Source organism: Microtus oregoni, unplaced genomic scaffold (assembly GCF_018167655.1).
Source record: "Microtus oregoni isolate MIOR12 unplaced genomic scaffold, Mior012 000012F_ref0000307, whole genome shotgun sequence".
NCBI classification, from domain to species: Eukaryota; Metazoa; Chordata; class Mammalia; order Rodentia; family Cricetidae; genus Microtus; species Microtus oregoni.
Window position 1 is genome coordinate 47,266,976 of NW_024543071.1, and position 14,504 is coordinate 47,281,479.

A 14,504-nucleotide genomic window follows, 5' to 3' on the forward strand; every position below is an offset into this window, starting at 1 on the left:
CCATCCTGGCCACCAGGCCCTGGTCCGCCCCTTCTCTTCACGGAAGACTCTGTGACCCAGAGGACAGTGTAAGTCCTTGACTGCCCATACCCTGACACAAAGATTCTCTGTAGAGAGCTCCCAAAGCAGCATGGGCCCCTGTCCCCAGAGGACCAGAGGAAGCAGGGTAGGGCCATGGGAAGAGCACAGAGACCCTTGGCTAGGAGTTCAGTCGCTTCCCCTCGCTGGGTGCTGTCGACTGTGAACAGGACAAAGTCTTCTCACAGCACATGGTAAAAGCAGGATGAGGGGAGTCACAGGAGCACCTGACACGTAGTAAATGTTCACAAAAGCAGCTTCTTTCCCACCCCCAGAAAAGCTGCTATACACTGAGGGTTCTTATTGAAAATAGACCACAAGTCCAGCGTAGGAGAAGGCTGAGTCTTACCAGTTTGCATCTTATTATTCCCTAACTTGTGTGAGTGTGTGTGCAGGTATTCGTGCAGGTGAGGATGTGCATGCATGTGAAGGCCAGAGGACACCTCAGCTGTTGTCCCTCAAGGGCCATTCACCTTGGTGTGTGTGTGTGTGTGTGTGTGTGTGTGTGTGTGTGTGCATGCGCACGTGTGCATGCATGTTTGGTGGTGCACACGTGTTTGTGTGCATATGGAGACCAGAGAGCAACACCAGGTGTTTTCCTCAATCATCTCCACCTTTTCTTTCTTCGTATTTTATTTATTGTATTTTATGTGTATGGATATTTTGCCTGCAGGGGCATGTCTGTGCATCGTGTGCATGCAGAGCCTATGGAGGCCAGAAGAGGGCATGGATACCCTGAAACTGGAGTTATAGACAGTTGTGAACTGTCAAGTGGGTGCTGGGAGATTAGTCAGTGCTCTTAACCACTGAGCCATCACTCCACCTTATATATTTTTAAAAAATTTATCTGGGGGCTGGCGAGATGACTCAGAGGTTGAGAGCACTGACTGCTCTTCCAGAGGTCTTGAGTTCAATTCCCAGCAGCCACACAGTGGCTCACAACCATCAGTAATGAGATCTGGTGCCCTCTTCTGGCCTGAAGGCATAGAGGCAGGAAGAACCCTGTATACATAATTAATAAATAAGTTTTTTTTAATTATCTGTGTGTGTGTGCATGCGCACACCTGCATGAATGTGTGTGCACAGCATATATACCAGTGCCAGCAGAGACCAAAAGACAGCATCCAACACACTAGAACTGGAGTTGCAGACAGTTGTGAACTGTGTGGGAGCTGGGATCTGATTCAGGCACTTTGCAAAAGCAGTGAGTATTCTCTCTTCATCTCTGTAGCCCCTTCGTGCTTTATCTTTTAAGATAGAATTTCTCGGACTAGAGGTGGTGGTGCACACCTTTAATCCCAGCACTCAGGAGGCAGAGGCAGGGGGATCTCTGTGAATTTGAGGCAACCTGGTCTAAAGAATGAGTTCCAGGACAGGCTCCAAAGCTACACAGAGAAACCCTGTCTCGAAAAACCACACACACACACACCCCAAAAAGATTTTTCACTGAATCTAGCACTTACAAATTGGCTGGACTGTCTGGTCAGCAAACCCAGGTCCTCGTGCTTGCATGGCAAGCACTTTACCAACCAAACCCTCTAGCCCATCGCCTAAGTCCTTCTCTCCTTTGTTTCTTGGAGCCAGGGACCTTCCTTCAATTTCAACACCCCATGCCCAACAAAACATGTGACAAAATGAGTGTCCCCGGATTGTGACAAGAAGGCCTTGTTCACTGGAGGGCTGAGGTCTTGACACCCTTGTATAAGGCAGATGTCAGGGTTAGACAGTGAGGACAACGCTATGCCAGCAGGAGTGTTCCTCAGAGCGACTCAAGTCATGGGTCAGCAATGGCCTCGGTTGTCCAGACCCTTAGCCACCCCGAATATTTCCCTTCCCCTGAGTCATGGATGCTGGCAGTCCTTCCTAAGAGTGCATCATCCCATACGCTCTTGGAACAATGTTCATCTGTCCCTGCCATGGCCTGAGTCTGGTGCCCATAGGCTCGTGTTTTGATTTCCAGCTGGTTGTGTGTTTGGGAGGCTGTGGAACCGAGCAGGTGGATGTAGGACAGTAGGGGCAAAACTTTATGGTTAGACCCACCATCCGTTCTGGACTCATACTTGTTTGCTATTCCAACATGATACAAACAGCCCCCCTCCATATACTCCAGTTGCTGTGAGCTTGACCTGCTCTGCCATGCATTTCCTGCCATCATAGCTGAAACTCTCTAAAACATGGACCCAAACAAACCTTTCTTCCCTTAAGCAATCATATCATGTGTTTAGTCACAGAGATACAAACATAACTAATATGCTGCCCAACCTATACAAGCATGGACAAGGCCATAAGGCAGTATGGTGTGGTGGTTAGAGCAGGACCTTTGGGCCAGACTACCAATATTTGAATCTGGCCCTGCCAATCCCTAGCTATGTGACCTGGGGTGAATGACTCCACAGCAGTAATATATGGCTCTTAAAATGTCTTCCTGGGGCAGAGAGATACCTCAGCATCTGAGTCCGATTGCCAGCACTTGTCTGAGGAGGCTTCGAACCATCTGTAGTTTCAACTCCAGGGCTTCCAATGCCCTCTTCTGGACTCCACAGGCAACTGCACTCACACCTGTATGTGGGTGGGTACAGTGGACATATGCACATACACACATGCACATACACACATGCACATACACACATGCACATACACACATGAACATACACACATGTACATACGCTCATGCACATACGCTCATGCACATACACACATGCACATACACACATGCACATACACTCATGCACATACACACATGCACATACACTCATGCACATACACTCATGCACATACACACATGCACATACACACATGTACATACGCTCATGCACATACACTCATGCACATACACACATGCACATACACACATGAACATACACTCATGCACATACACACATGCACATACACTCATGCACATACACTCATGCACATACACACATGCACATACACACATGCACATACGCTCATGCACATACACACATGCACATACACACATGCACATACACACATGCACATACACTCATGCACATACACTCATGCACATACACACATGCACATACACACATGCACATACACTCATGCACATACACACATGTACATACACACATGTACATACACTCATGCACATACAGTCATGCACATACACACATGTACATACACACATGTACATACACTCATGCACATACACACATGTACATACACACATGCACATACACTCATGCACATACAGTCATGCACATACACACATGTACATACACTCATGCACATACACACATGTACATACACACATGCACATACACTCATGCACATACAGTCATGCACATACACACATGTACATACACACATGTACATACACTCATGCACATACACACATGTACATACACACATGCACATACACTCATGCACATACAGTCATGCACATACACACATGTACATACACACATGTACATACAGTCATGCACATACACACATGTACATACACACATGTACATACAGTCATGCACATACACACATGTACATACACACATGTACATACACTCATGCACATACAGTCATGCACATACAGTCATGCACATACAGTCATGCATATACAGTCATGCACATACAGTCATGCACATACACTCATGCACATACACACATGCACATACACACATGTACATACACTCACACTAAAAACTAAAATGAGTCCCAAGGGCTTCCTATGCCCAGTCCTAGCCTCAACAGGGGTTTGTGTGCAGCCTGCTGACTGCGCTAAGAGAGGACTCCTTCCTTCCCTATTAGACTTATCTCAGCATGAGGCCTGTACAGACTTCCCTCGGGGTCTCAGCCCACCCCTGAGTCCTCCTCCGAGTACCTTTGTACAGTGAACATCTTGTACAACTTCTGTGCCAACCATAATAAGGGAGTTTCTTTCCAGAAAAAAAAAATCCTTTCTCTTCTGACTTTTCTAGATTCTCAGTTTTGATCTTGTCGTCACTCCCATGGCTTGTTTCCCAGCCCTCCCTGAGGATGTCTTATGGCTAAATGGAAAAAAAAAAGTCCTAATAAAGTTACAAAAACAAACCATAAAAAGAATTCCCTGGAATAAAACTCTGAGGCATTTCTGAAGACGTGAAGGGCACGTACCGTCTTCCCCTTGTCCCGGAGGGCCTTGTGGGATCCTGGCTAATTGTGTCTGGCAAAAAGCAGCTTCTACGTGTGTCCTCAGAGCCAAGCTTCTCCAGCCTCTGTGGCAGAAGTGTCAGGAAAGGATGTTGGCAAGCCTCATGCTTCTTAGCCTGGAGTCTCGGGAACGGATTCAACATTGGCCACTCCAAGAGGATGAGTGTCCCTGAAGTGTGTCAGAGCATTGGGGGTACTGGTCACCAGGGTCACTGGCTGGGAGTAACAGGTCGAAGGCCTGACTGGCCAGGAGTCCTGCTTACCCTGAGTCGAGGAGGAAAAAGACCAGCCAAGGCTAGCCCTGGGGACAGGAGGTTATCAGCCTTCCCTGAGTGCAAGCATGATGACAGTGATCAGAGCCTTAGAAAGGAGTGGGCATGGCACAGACCAAAGCTCCCCAGGCTAGGGAGAAGACCCACTCTGTAAAGTGTTTTGCCACACAAACAGGAGATCATAAGTTTGGGTTTCCAGAATCCACGTGAAAAGCCCAACACTGCAGCACACATCTGTAATCCCAGCGCTGGAGAAGTGGTGACAGGGTCCCTGGAGCTCACTGGCCCTCCAGCCTAGCCAAGTTGGTGAGCTCCAGATTCACGTGACAGGCACCTCTCAGAAGACAAATATGCTATGTATTCACTTACATGAATTATTAGCTGTTACGTCGATGATAACCAAGGCAAAATACATAAGACCACAGAGGGTGGGTATAGAGTAAGGGACTAGAGGGAATGTAAGATCTCATTAGGAAAAGAAAAAGAACAGATAATTATGGAAGGATTGGGAGGGACTGGAATGGAAGGATCAAGTGCTGAAGGGTGGGGAGAGAGGGAGTCTTGGGAAGGAATATGAAAAGAGATAGCTAATATTAAGGATCATTTGAGGGGTACTATGTACCTAGTACAGTAGAAACTTTCTAAAATACATACATATATGAAGGTAATCTAAGTTAAGTTGCCAAATAATTGAGAAGATGGAGTTCCTTCAGGACATCCCTTGTCACCAAACAAAGCTTCCAGTACCAGGATTGGGTTACATATAATTGAGTTGTTGGTCAAAGGAGCCCCCTGGAATTCCTAAACAACCCAGGCTGTTGCCAAGACTGTAGGTTGCTCTCCACAAACTGGCATCAAGGCCCCACTGCCGATGACAGCACCCACACAACTCACTGAACACGGAGCTGTCAGGCTGGTGCCTACATACAGCCTTCACCCTAGGTTCCAGCATCCTTGGTACAGGAAGATGCTCTGCACACGATCAAAAAAGAGACACGAACACCAACCCAGCCACAAGCTTCTTATCTCCAATGGTGTGCTGCCTGCAAGGTATGCTTGCGTGATGGTGGCACAAAGCTGTGGAGTCTGATTGGACAGAAGGCCCACTCTACAAGATGAAGCCCACTGATGCTGCTTGGATGACCAAGAGTTGCCATAAGATGACTCCTAATGATGCTTTATCTATTCTCATAGATCAGCGCCTTGCTCAGCCAGCATCAGAGAAGCCTCCTCCTGCAGCAGACAGGAACAAATGCAGAGAGCCACCACCAGACGATATGCAGATAGTGAAAGACCTTAGAAGACTCAGCCCTAAATGGGATGTCAGATCCCTCTCCTCAGAGCTCAGGGAACCCACAGGGAGAGGAGGCAAAAAGAGCCTAAGAGCCAGAGGGGATGGAGGACACCAGGAGACCAAGGCCCTCTAAATCAATGTAGCAAAACTTCTCTGAACTCACAGAGACTGAGGCAGCATTCACGGTCCTGCACAGACCTGCAGAAGGTGATCTGAGCATACATTATGGCTTCCATTTAGTGTTTCTGTGAGATTCCTTAATGTGTGAACAAGTGAGTCTCTGATTCCTGTGTTCTCTCTTGGGCTCTTTTTCTTCTGTTGGTTTGTCTTTTTCAATGTGACAGATTTTGTTTTATTTATTTATTTATTTATTTATTTATTTATTTTTTGAGGAAGGTTTTCTCTGTGTAGCTCTGGTTTCCCTGGAACTTACTCTGTAGACCAAGCTGGTCTCAAACTCACAGAGATCTGCCTGTTTCTGCCTCCCAACTGCTAGAATTAAAGGTGTGTGCCACCACCACCTGGTCTTGTTTTATCTTCTTATATTTTATTTTGTTTTTTTTTTTAATGACTAAATGAATGAAACCTAGGCACTAGGGTAAAAGTCAGCAAATGAACTGTCATTTATCCCTACTGGGAGAGGGAAAATCAGTTTTCTCAAATGAATGACACTGTGTCTATCAAGACTTCAAGGCAGGACTGGCCTCATGTTCAAGAGTGGTTGGCCAACATATAAATGGACTCCGTAGGTTTTTTTTTCTTGTTTGTTTGTTTGTTTTGTTTTTCGAAATAGGGTTTCTCTGTGATTTTGGAGCCTGTCCGGGAACTAGCTCTTGTAGACCAGGCTGGTCTCGAACTCACAGAGATCTGCCTGCCTCTGCCTCCCGAGTGCTGGGATTAAAGGCATGCGCCACCACCACCCAGCCATCCATAGGTTTTGTGTGTGTGTGTGTGTGTGTGTGTGTGTGCACTTTTATTTGGTTGCAGTTGGTGATTTTTGTTTTGTTTTGTTTTTGAGTAGTGTTTTATTTCATTTCCTGGTTTGGGGGCATTTTGTTGTTGTATTGGGTTTTTGTTTGTTGGGTTTTGTTTTGTTGTTTTTGAGAAAGAACTTAAAGTTGGGTAAGTAAGGACAGGGAAAGGATCTGGAAGGACTTGGCGAAGGGGAATATGATCAAAATATAATTAAATTTAGAAATTGTTTTAAAAAGTAAAAAAAATAAAATTTACTTGTTAGTTCAAAGAAGAAGGGGAAGAAGAGGAAGAAGAAAGTAGGGGCTAAGCGGTGACTCTGTGGATAAGAACACTTACTCTACAAGCCTGAGGACCTGGGTTTGAATCCTTAGCCAACGGTGTGGATCTCTGTGAGTTTAAGCCTAGCTTGGTCTATAGAATGAATTCCAGAACAGTCATCAGGGCTACATAGAGAAACCCTGTCTCGAAAAACCATTAAAAAAAAAAAATCCATGCGGTGTTGGCACGTGCTTTTAATCCCAGCACTTGGAGTCAGAGGCAGGTGGGTCTCTGTGAGTTCAAGGTCAGCCTGGTCTACAGAATGAGTTCCAGGACAGCCAGAGCTACAATGAGAAAAACCAAGAAAAAAAAAAAAACAGCCAGGTGTGGTTGAGCATACCTGTAACCCCAGCACTGAGAGGCAGCGACAAATCCTGAGAGCTCTCTGGCCAACTAGCCTAAGCCGAACCCTCGAGCTTCTGATTCAGTGGGAGACCCTGTCTCGAGGCAAACCGGGTATGAGAAAGGAAGACACCAGTGTGCTGCTCAGGCTTCCACCTGTACATGGAAAGGCACGCTCATCCACATACTCATGTGCCTGAACCACACGCATACACATAAACATACATGAGTATGTGCACATGCCCATACAAACATGTACATACACCACACCATCTCACACACACACACACACACACACACACACACACACACGTTACCACTCTGGATAAAGCCAAGTATCTGGGTCTACCTTATCTGCTAGGGTGTCTGACCCAGGAGGACTTGGTGGCAGCCTGGGAATCTGCATTTGTCAAGTTGCAGGAGGGGCTGTTGCTACTGGCCAGAAGATCACACAAACCGCATAAAGGACTAAGCCATTGTAGCAAGAATGTGGGACCCCAAAGCTTGTGTAGGAGCCACATGTTAGACAATGCCACTTCTCTCTGGACCCGGGTAAAAGAGCCAAGTAAGTGCCTGGTCCCAGCCTGGTCCAAAGGGAGGACACCATGGCTTGTCTTGGTGTTGTCAAGATGAGGCACATCAGCGGGGCTCAGCCTGCCTGCTGGCATGACTGGACTGAGTGGCTATAACTGCCCTGAAAAAATGACAGATTAGCTGACAAGAATGGCTTAAGTAAGTGGCCTTGACTGGGCAGGGTTGCTGTTGTAGAGTTGGCCTAGCTTCCCTATGCAGCTCGGGGACAGGGAGGAGGAGGCCTTCAGCTCCATCATATGCCCTGTTCCATGTCTGTGATCTCTGACACCTGCAAAAAGATATTGCCCACCCTCCCACCCACTCCCTCGCCAAGTCCACCACCTCCAGTCCTGGTTCCTGAATGCAGCACTTCTTCACGGCATCCAGCTCAGTGTTACAGGAATAACAGGCAGCAGGCCAGCGGGGCCCCAGCACCCTCTTCTGCCTTGCAGAATCAGAGTCTGTGGTTTCCTAGTGCACGGGTCCCGGAGAGCTTTGTGTGAGGTGTAGTCCAGATACCTAGCAGGGGCATCCACAGCCCCTCTGAATCTAGCACTGTCTCTCCCCAGCCCCTGCATCCTGTTCTCCACACTCAACTACCCTACCCTTCTCCCTGCCTGTTGCCTTTGCCTGGAGCTTGCTGCCTGGAAAGCCCAGCCATGTTTTCACCTTCTGAAAACACCCCGTGCTTCATACTTGCAATGGGGGAAAGAGGCTAGTGAAGTCTCCCGGCAGAGCCAAACTTCCTCTCTTGGGCCCTGCATTGGGAAGCAGGTTTTATGAGTTCCTTTCTAGCCACTCTTAAAGAAGTCAACCAAAGAGGAAGTGAGAGGCAGTCAGGAAACCCTAAATCTTCTAGCCCCAGTTTGGCAGGTCCTGAAGGTGCCCAAACCCCACAGAGGAGTGGCCTGGTGGGGTTCTACATGCCATCTTGTGGGAGACTGACGGGGGCACCCAGAAGCTACTACCAACCATGGAAAGAGACTAGCACCTCACATGGTCAGTAGTTCACGCATCCCTCTGCCTTCCCCACCCCTTCTTATGAGCTCTGCTACAGAGGGATTTAAGGCCAGCCTTAGGGGAAAAGGAGGAGAAGGAGCAGGAGAAGAGGAAAAACAGCCAGGCCTGGGCTCACCCTAAGGCTGGCCTTATGGGAAAAGGAAGAGAATTTAACAGTTTAATCCTCTCCAGACCAACCCAGATATTAGTTGCTTAGTGATGTCATAACAAATCCTCACGCACTTGAGGGCTTTTGACAGTAGATATTATTCTCATGTAATCTGGTCTCTCCCAGCCACTGGTTTGAGCTGAGTAAGCTGATAAGGTGAAAGGCACAGATAAATGATTCTCAAATCTCACTGCATCCAGTTATGTTCGTTTATTATTGTTGGTTTGTTGAGACAGGATCTCATGTAGCCCAGGTTGGCCTCAAATTCACTCTGACCATCCTCCCTCCTCCTCCCAAATGCTGGGGTCACAGGCACCCACCAACACACCTCATTCTCAGTCCCACTGTGCAGGTTAGGCTACAGGAGATGGCCCCAGTACTGATCTCTCGAGGTCCCAAGTTTGATTGTCAGCACTCACGTCAGGTGGCTCACTACCACCAGTAACTCCAGCTCCATGGACTCCAACACCCTCTGCAGGGTCTGCAGGCATTGCACTCATGCCCACAAATCACACACAAACACAAGCCTATGCACACAATTAAAACCTAGGAATAAAAGAGAAAGAAAGTGAACTGCATCCCGGGTCCTTTAATCTCAGCATTGAGGAGGCAGAGACAGGAGAATCTCTATGAGTTTAAGGCCAGCCTGGTCTACATGGCCAGTTCCCAACCAACCAGGACTACATAGTAAAACTTCTTGGAGAAGAAGGAGGAAGGAGAGAAAAGAAGCAAAGTGCAGCTTTTAAAGGTAAGCACACTGTGTGCAGTGGTGCACGCCTTTAACCCCCAAGACTTGGAAGGCAGAGGCAGGCAGATCTCTGAATTTGAGGCCAGCCTGGACTACATGGTGAGTTAATTAATTAACTCATTAATTAAGATAAGAAGACAAGTATAGTGAGAGACTCCTGTAATTCCAACACTTGGAGACAGCAATAGGAGGAATATCACAAATTGGGGCTAACCTGGGCTATACAGCCAGTTCCAGCCCAGTCAGGGGTACAGAGTGAGACAAAGATACATAAATATAAATAAATAAAATTTTTATTGAAGCCTGGGCATTTTGGCTCATACCTATAATTGCAGCACTGGAGAGGCTGAGTTAGAAAAAGCCTGAGTTTAAGGCCAGCCGGTCTACAGATGAATAAAGAAAACCTCTTCCTAGCAACCCTATGAACCGAGCACTGTCACGCTCCCCATTTACAGAGGAGGGAAGCAAGTCACAGAATAGATGAGAGACATGTCCAACAGCCTCCAGTTGGCAGATTGAGCAGCTGGATCCCTGGTGCCCCAGAAGGCTTACAAGGTTTGTGGAATTGTAACCAGGATGGCTTGGTGCCATTTTCTCAAAGGCATCTGCATGAGTCTGCTCTTCATGGCTGTGATGAGGCACCTGAAAAAAGTCAACCCATGAGGAGCAAGGTTTTGCATTTTACCTCACTATTCAGAGCTATCATTCCACGGTTCATCACCCCATTGTCTTGGGGCTGCTGTGAGGCGGATCATCGTGACAACAAAACCGCTTCTCTCCTGAAGCCAAGAGGCAGAGCAAGAACAAAGACTGGGGTCCCAATGTCCTTATCAAGGTCACACCTTGAGTATCTGTCCTAACTCCCTTCTACCCTTCCCTCCCGCCTAAGGGGTCTAATACCCTCCCAACAGTGCCATAGGCTGGCAACCTGTCCTCTGAAGGACATTCAAGATCCAAACAAACAACATATGCCCGGGCAGTGAGCCAGCTATGGTTCCTTCTGCTTCCTGTTCCCAAGGGCCCACAGTCAGAAAACACCTCTCTGGGTATCACTTAATTCTACCCCGGCCACTACTATTCTCATTCTTTTTTGTCTGGAGAGGAGAGAAGAACGGTTACGTGACCTCCCTTGTCATTCTGCTCACGCATGGCAATGAACACAGACAAAACCCAGGTCTGGCCACACTTTAGTTTCTGCCTTCATTGAACCTAACCGTGAGAAGAGCGCTCATCACACAACAGGAAGGCAGTAGATGAAGGAGGGACATTGGAGCCAGAGGACCTATGCATCGACCCCGCTCCACACTTAAGACAAAAATGTCCCAGGAGGGGCAGAATATGTGCGCAATATCTCAGCATCTACTTCTAAGATTCTTGACAACTATGTAGAGCCCCGGTAACTTTCTATAGAGAAACCTAGAGGCCACTATTTAAACCCAGTGACCTGAGGAACCGAATGTAATCTGGCCAATGTCCTTATAAAGCAGGAAGCTGGGGCACCCAAAGGGACATGAGGAACTCACACATACAGGGAAGATCAATTCCAGAGCATGGCAAGAAGTTAGGCAGCTGCAGACCCAGAGGGGCCTCGGAAGGAACCAGACCCACTGCTATCTTCACCCTGGTCTTGCAGTCTCCTAAACCATGAGAAAATAAATACCTCACATAAGCATAATTGATGTAATCCAATTCCCTAGCCTAATCGGTGAAAACATCAGGCAAACTCACACAGCCAAGTAGCTGGTCCAAAAGTCAAGGGTGTGAATGACAAGACACACACACACACACACACACACACACACACAGAGAGAGAGAGAGAGAGAGAGAGAGAGAGAGAGAGAAGAGAGAGAGAGAGACTCACTTGAGTCTTTATCAGAACAAATGTTACATGATAAAGTTTATAGATTAGACAAATGAGCTTCAACCAGTAATTTCCTGATTTTGATCATTTTACTGTACATCTATCATTTTAAAAGAAAATGTTCCTTTAAGTATTTAGAGGTGTTTTGTACAGTCTGAAGTGGTCTATGATAGCTGTGCTCTTGGCTTTGAATGAGTGAGTTTAAGTGTAAACCAAAAGTAAAAGAATAAACAATGAGGAGCAGATGAAGAGCAGCAACAGATAATAAAGCACCCTCAAATCAGTCATCAGAGCATCCAGCATAGATGAGCGCAGTAGCCCAAATGAGAGAGAGAAAAACAAACGGTAAGTCATCAGATTTGGGGGTTTACAGACTTCCAGCAGGAAATGGCTGGAGAAACAGACAGCTGGAGTTCCCAATTCAAAGAGTCCGAAGCAGCACACAGAAGCCCCACCTGGTTGAAATTGCCAAAGAAAGAACCAATTAGCGGCAGATACTACCATCAAGCCAGCGCATGTGACAACAGCAGAAACCACCTGTGGAGCCCTGCTTACAGGGGTGTTAGAGCTCTGGGCAGCACACACCTCTCTGTACGCCGGCATCCACCTTCTCTTTCTCACCACAGGCGTTTTCCACTCTGTACACCAGCATCCACCTTCTCTTTCTCACCACAGGCGTTTCTATGTTATGGGGTAAGCAGTGGCAGCCTCTGCTGGAAACAGTTTACAAGCCAGCTAGTCTTCAGGGTGCCCTGTTTTTATTCCTGGGCTTTGCTCTTTTCCTTTCTCCTTGAGAGAGTTAGAGGACCAGCCTAACCCAAGTCAGGGAAGTTTGGGGGAAACTTGACATAAACGTGTTTGGGTCTAAATGGGGGTAGCTCAAACAGTACAGCATGTGACAACTTAACCAACATACATAGCTAATGTACATGACAAGACGTGAAGAGTCCATTTGCACAGCCCTACAATAGCACAGAAGAAGATGTCTGTTTGCACACATATGCGCACACAGATACTCAGAGAAAGCCAGGGCTAGACCCCTGTGGGAGAAGGCTACATGAAGTTCTCTACTATGAACGTGAAAAGCCTGAGATTATTTTTTATTTTTTTTATTTATTTTTTTTTTGTTTGTTTTTCGAAACAAGGTTTCTCTGCAGCTTTGGAGCCTGTCCTGGAACTAGCTCTTGTAGACCAGCCTGGCCTCGAACTCACAGAGATCTGCCTGCCTCTGCCTCCCAGGTGCTGAGATTAAAGGCGTGCACCACCACCGCACGACTCTGAGATTATTTTTAGTAGCTGTTTACAACTGGGGATGTGACTCTCATGGTAGAGTACTTGCCTTGCACCGAAACGATAAAGAAAAACAAAACGTCGTTCTCATGTTGCTGGCTGCTTTCCCTCTCTACATATCTCTCCATCCCCATCCTTTTCTACCACGCCCTGAATGTGTGTGTGGTTTGGGATTTTTTTTCCATTTGTTTGTTTGTTTGTGGGTTTGGGGATTTTTTAGGGGGGGGGGGGGTGTATGTGTAGTTTGTTTGGTTGTTATTTCACAGTCTTACATAACCCAGGCTGGCCTCAACCTCCTGCCTCCACCTTCAAAAAAGTGCTTGAATTACAGGTGTATACCACTGCCTCCAGTTTATTTTGTGCCAAGGATTGAACCCGGGACCTCATGCATGCTAGGCAAGCATTCAACTGAGCTACATCTCCAGACCTCAGCCCCCACCTTCTTTTTTTTAGCTTGGAAATATTTCTTTTTCCTTCATCTTTTTAAGACTGATTCATTTAGTTAATGCATATGAGCATTTTGCCTGCATCTATGTATGTGTACAAATGTGCCCGATGCCCACTGAGGGCAGAAGAGAGTACTGGGGCCACTGGAACTGGAGTGACAGGTGGCTGAGGGCCATGTGGGCCCTGGGAACTGAATCCAGGGGCTCTGCAAAAGCAACAAGTGGTCTTAACCACAGAGTCATCTCTCCTGTCCAACACCCTGTTCTTGAAGTCACCTGTCCTTCAAAAACACTTCCAGGAACTCCATTTCACCCCACCCGACTCCAGCTGGACACCCCTCCCTTCTCTGCTGGAATAGCCACCCACCCCAGCTTCCTCCAGCTCAGCCTGGCCACCAGAGCCATGCATTACGTCATTCATTAAGTTATTGCCGCATAGACTCCAGCACACCCATTATGGGGCTCTCTGAATCTTCTTGCTCACCCTGCCAGATAAGCACAATTTATTTGCAATTCTGAGGCTTGGGGAAAAAATGGCACACACCCCCCCAGGTCACAGGTGGGAAGCCATAGCAGCTAGATTGCAGCCAGCCTGTAACTACTAACCACACCGTCTCTGCAGAGCAAGGAAACTGCAAACACTAATGACCATGTTATCAGCCTTTCCTGAGCTCAGACTCTGCTGGGCTCTGGGTGAATCAGTGCCCTGAAGTGAGAATGATACTGTCGCCCAGAGAATGTGGGGAAAAGAGGAGCAGGCACAGCCTTGGTAGCCACCTCTTCATTCTTGTGTGTTCATAGATGTTATCTCTTACAGTTGTTGAAAAGAAAACTGAGATACGGTTAGGTGACTGGCAACCCCTCACCACCTTCTTTGCAATTATTGCCTTCTAAAAACATCAGCATTTATTACTGTCAAGAAGCCTGGTAGACTCAGCTCCTGAGCTTTCTCAGTGGCTATTTAGGAAGTCACATTAATTCCATTATCTATTC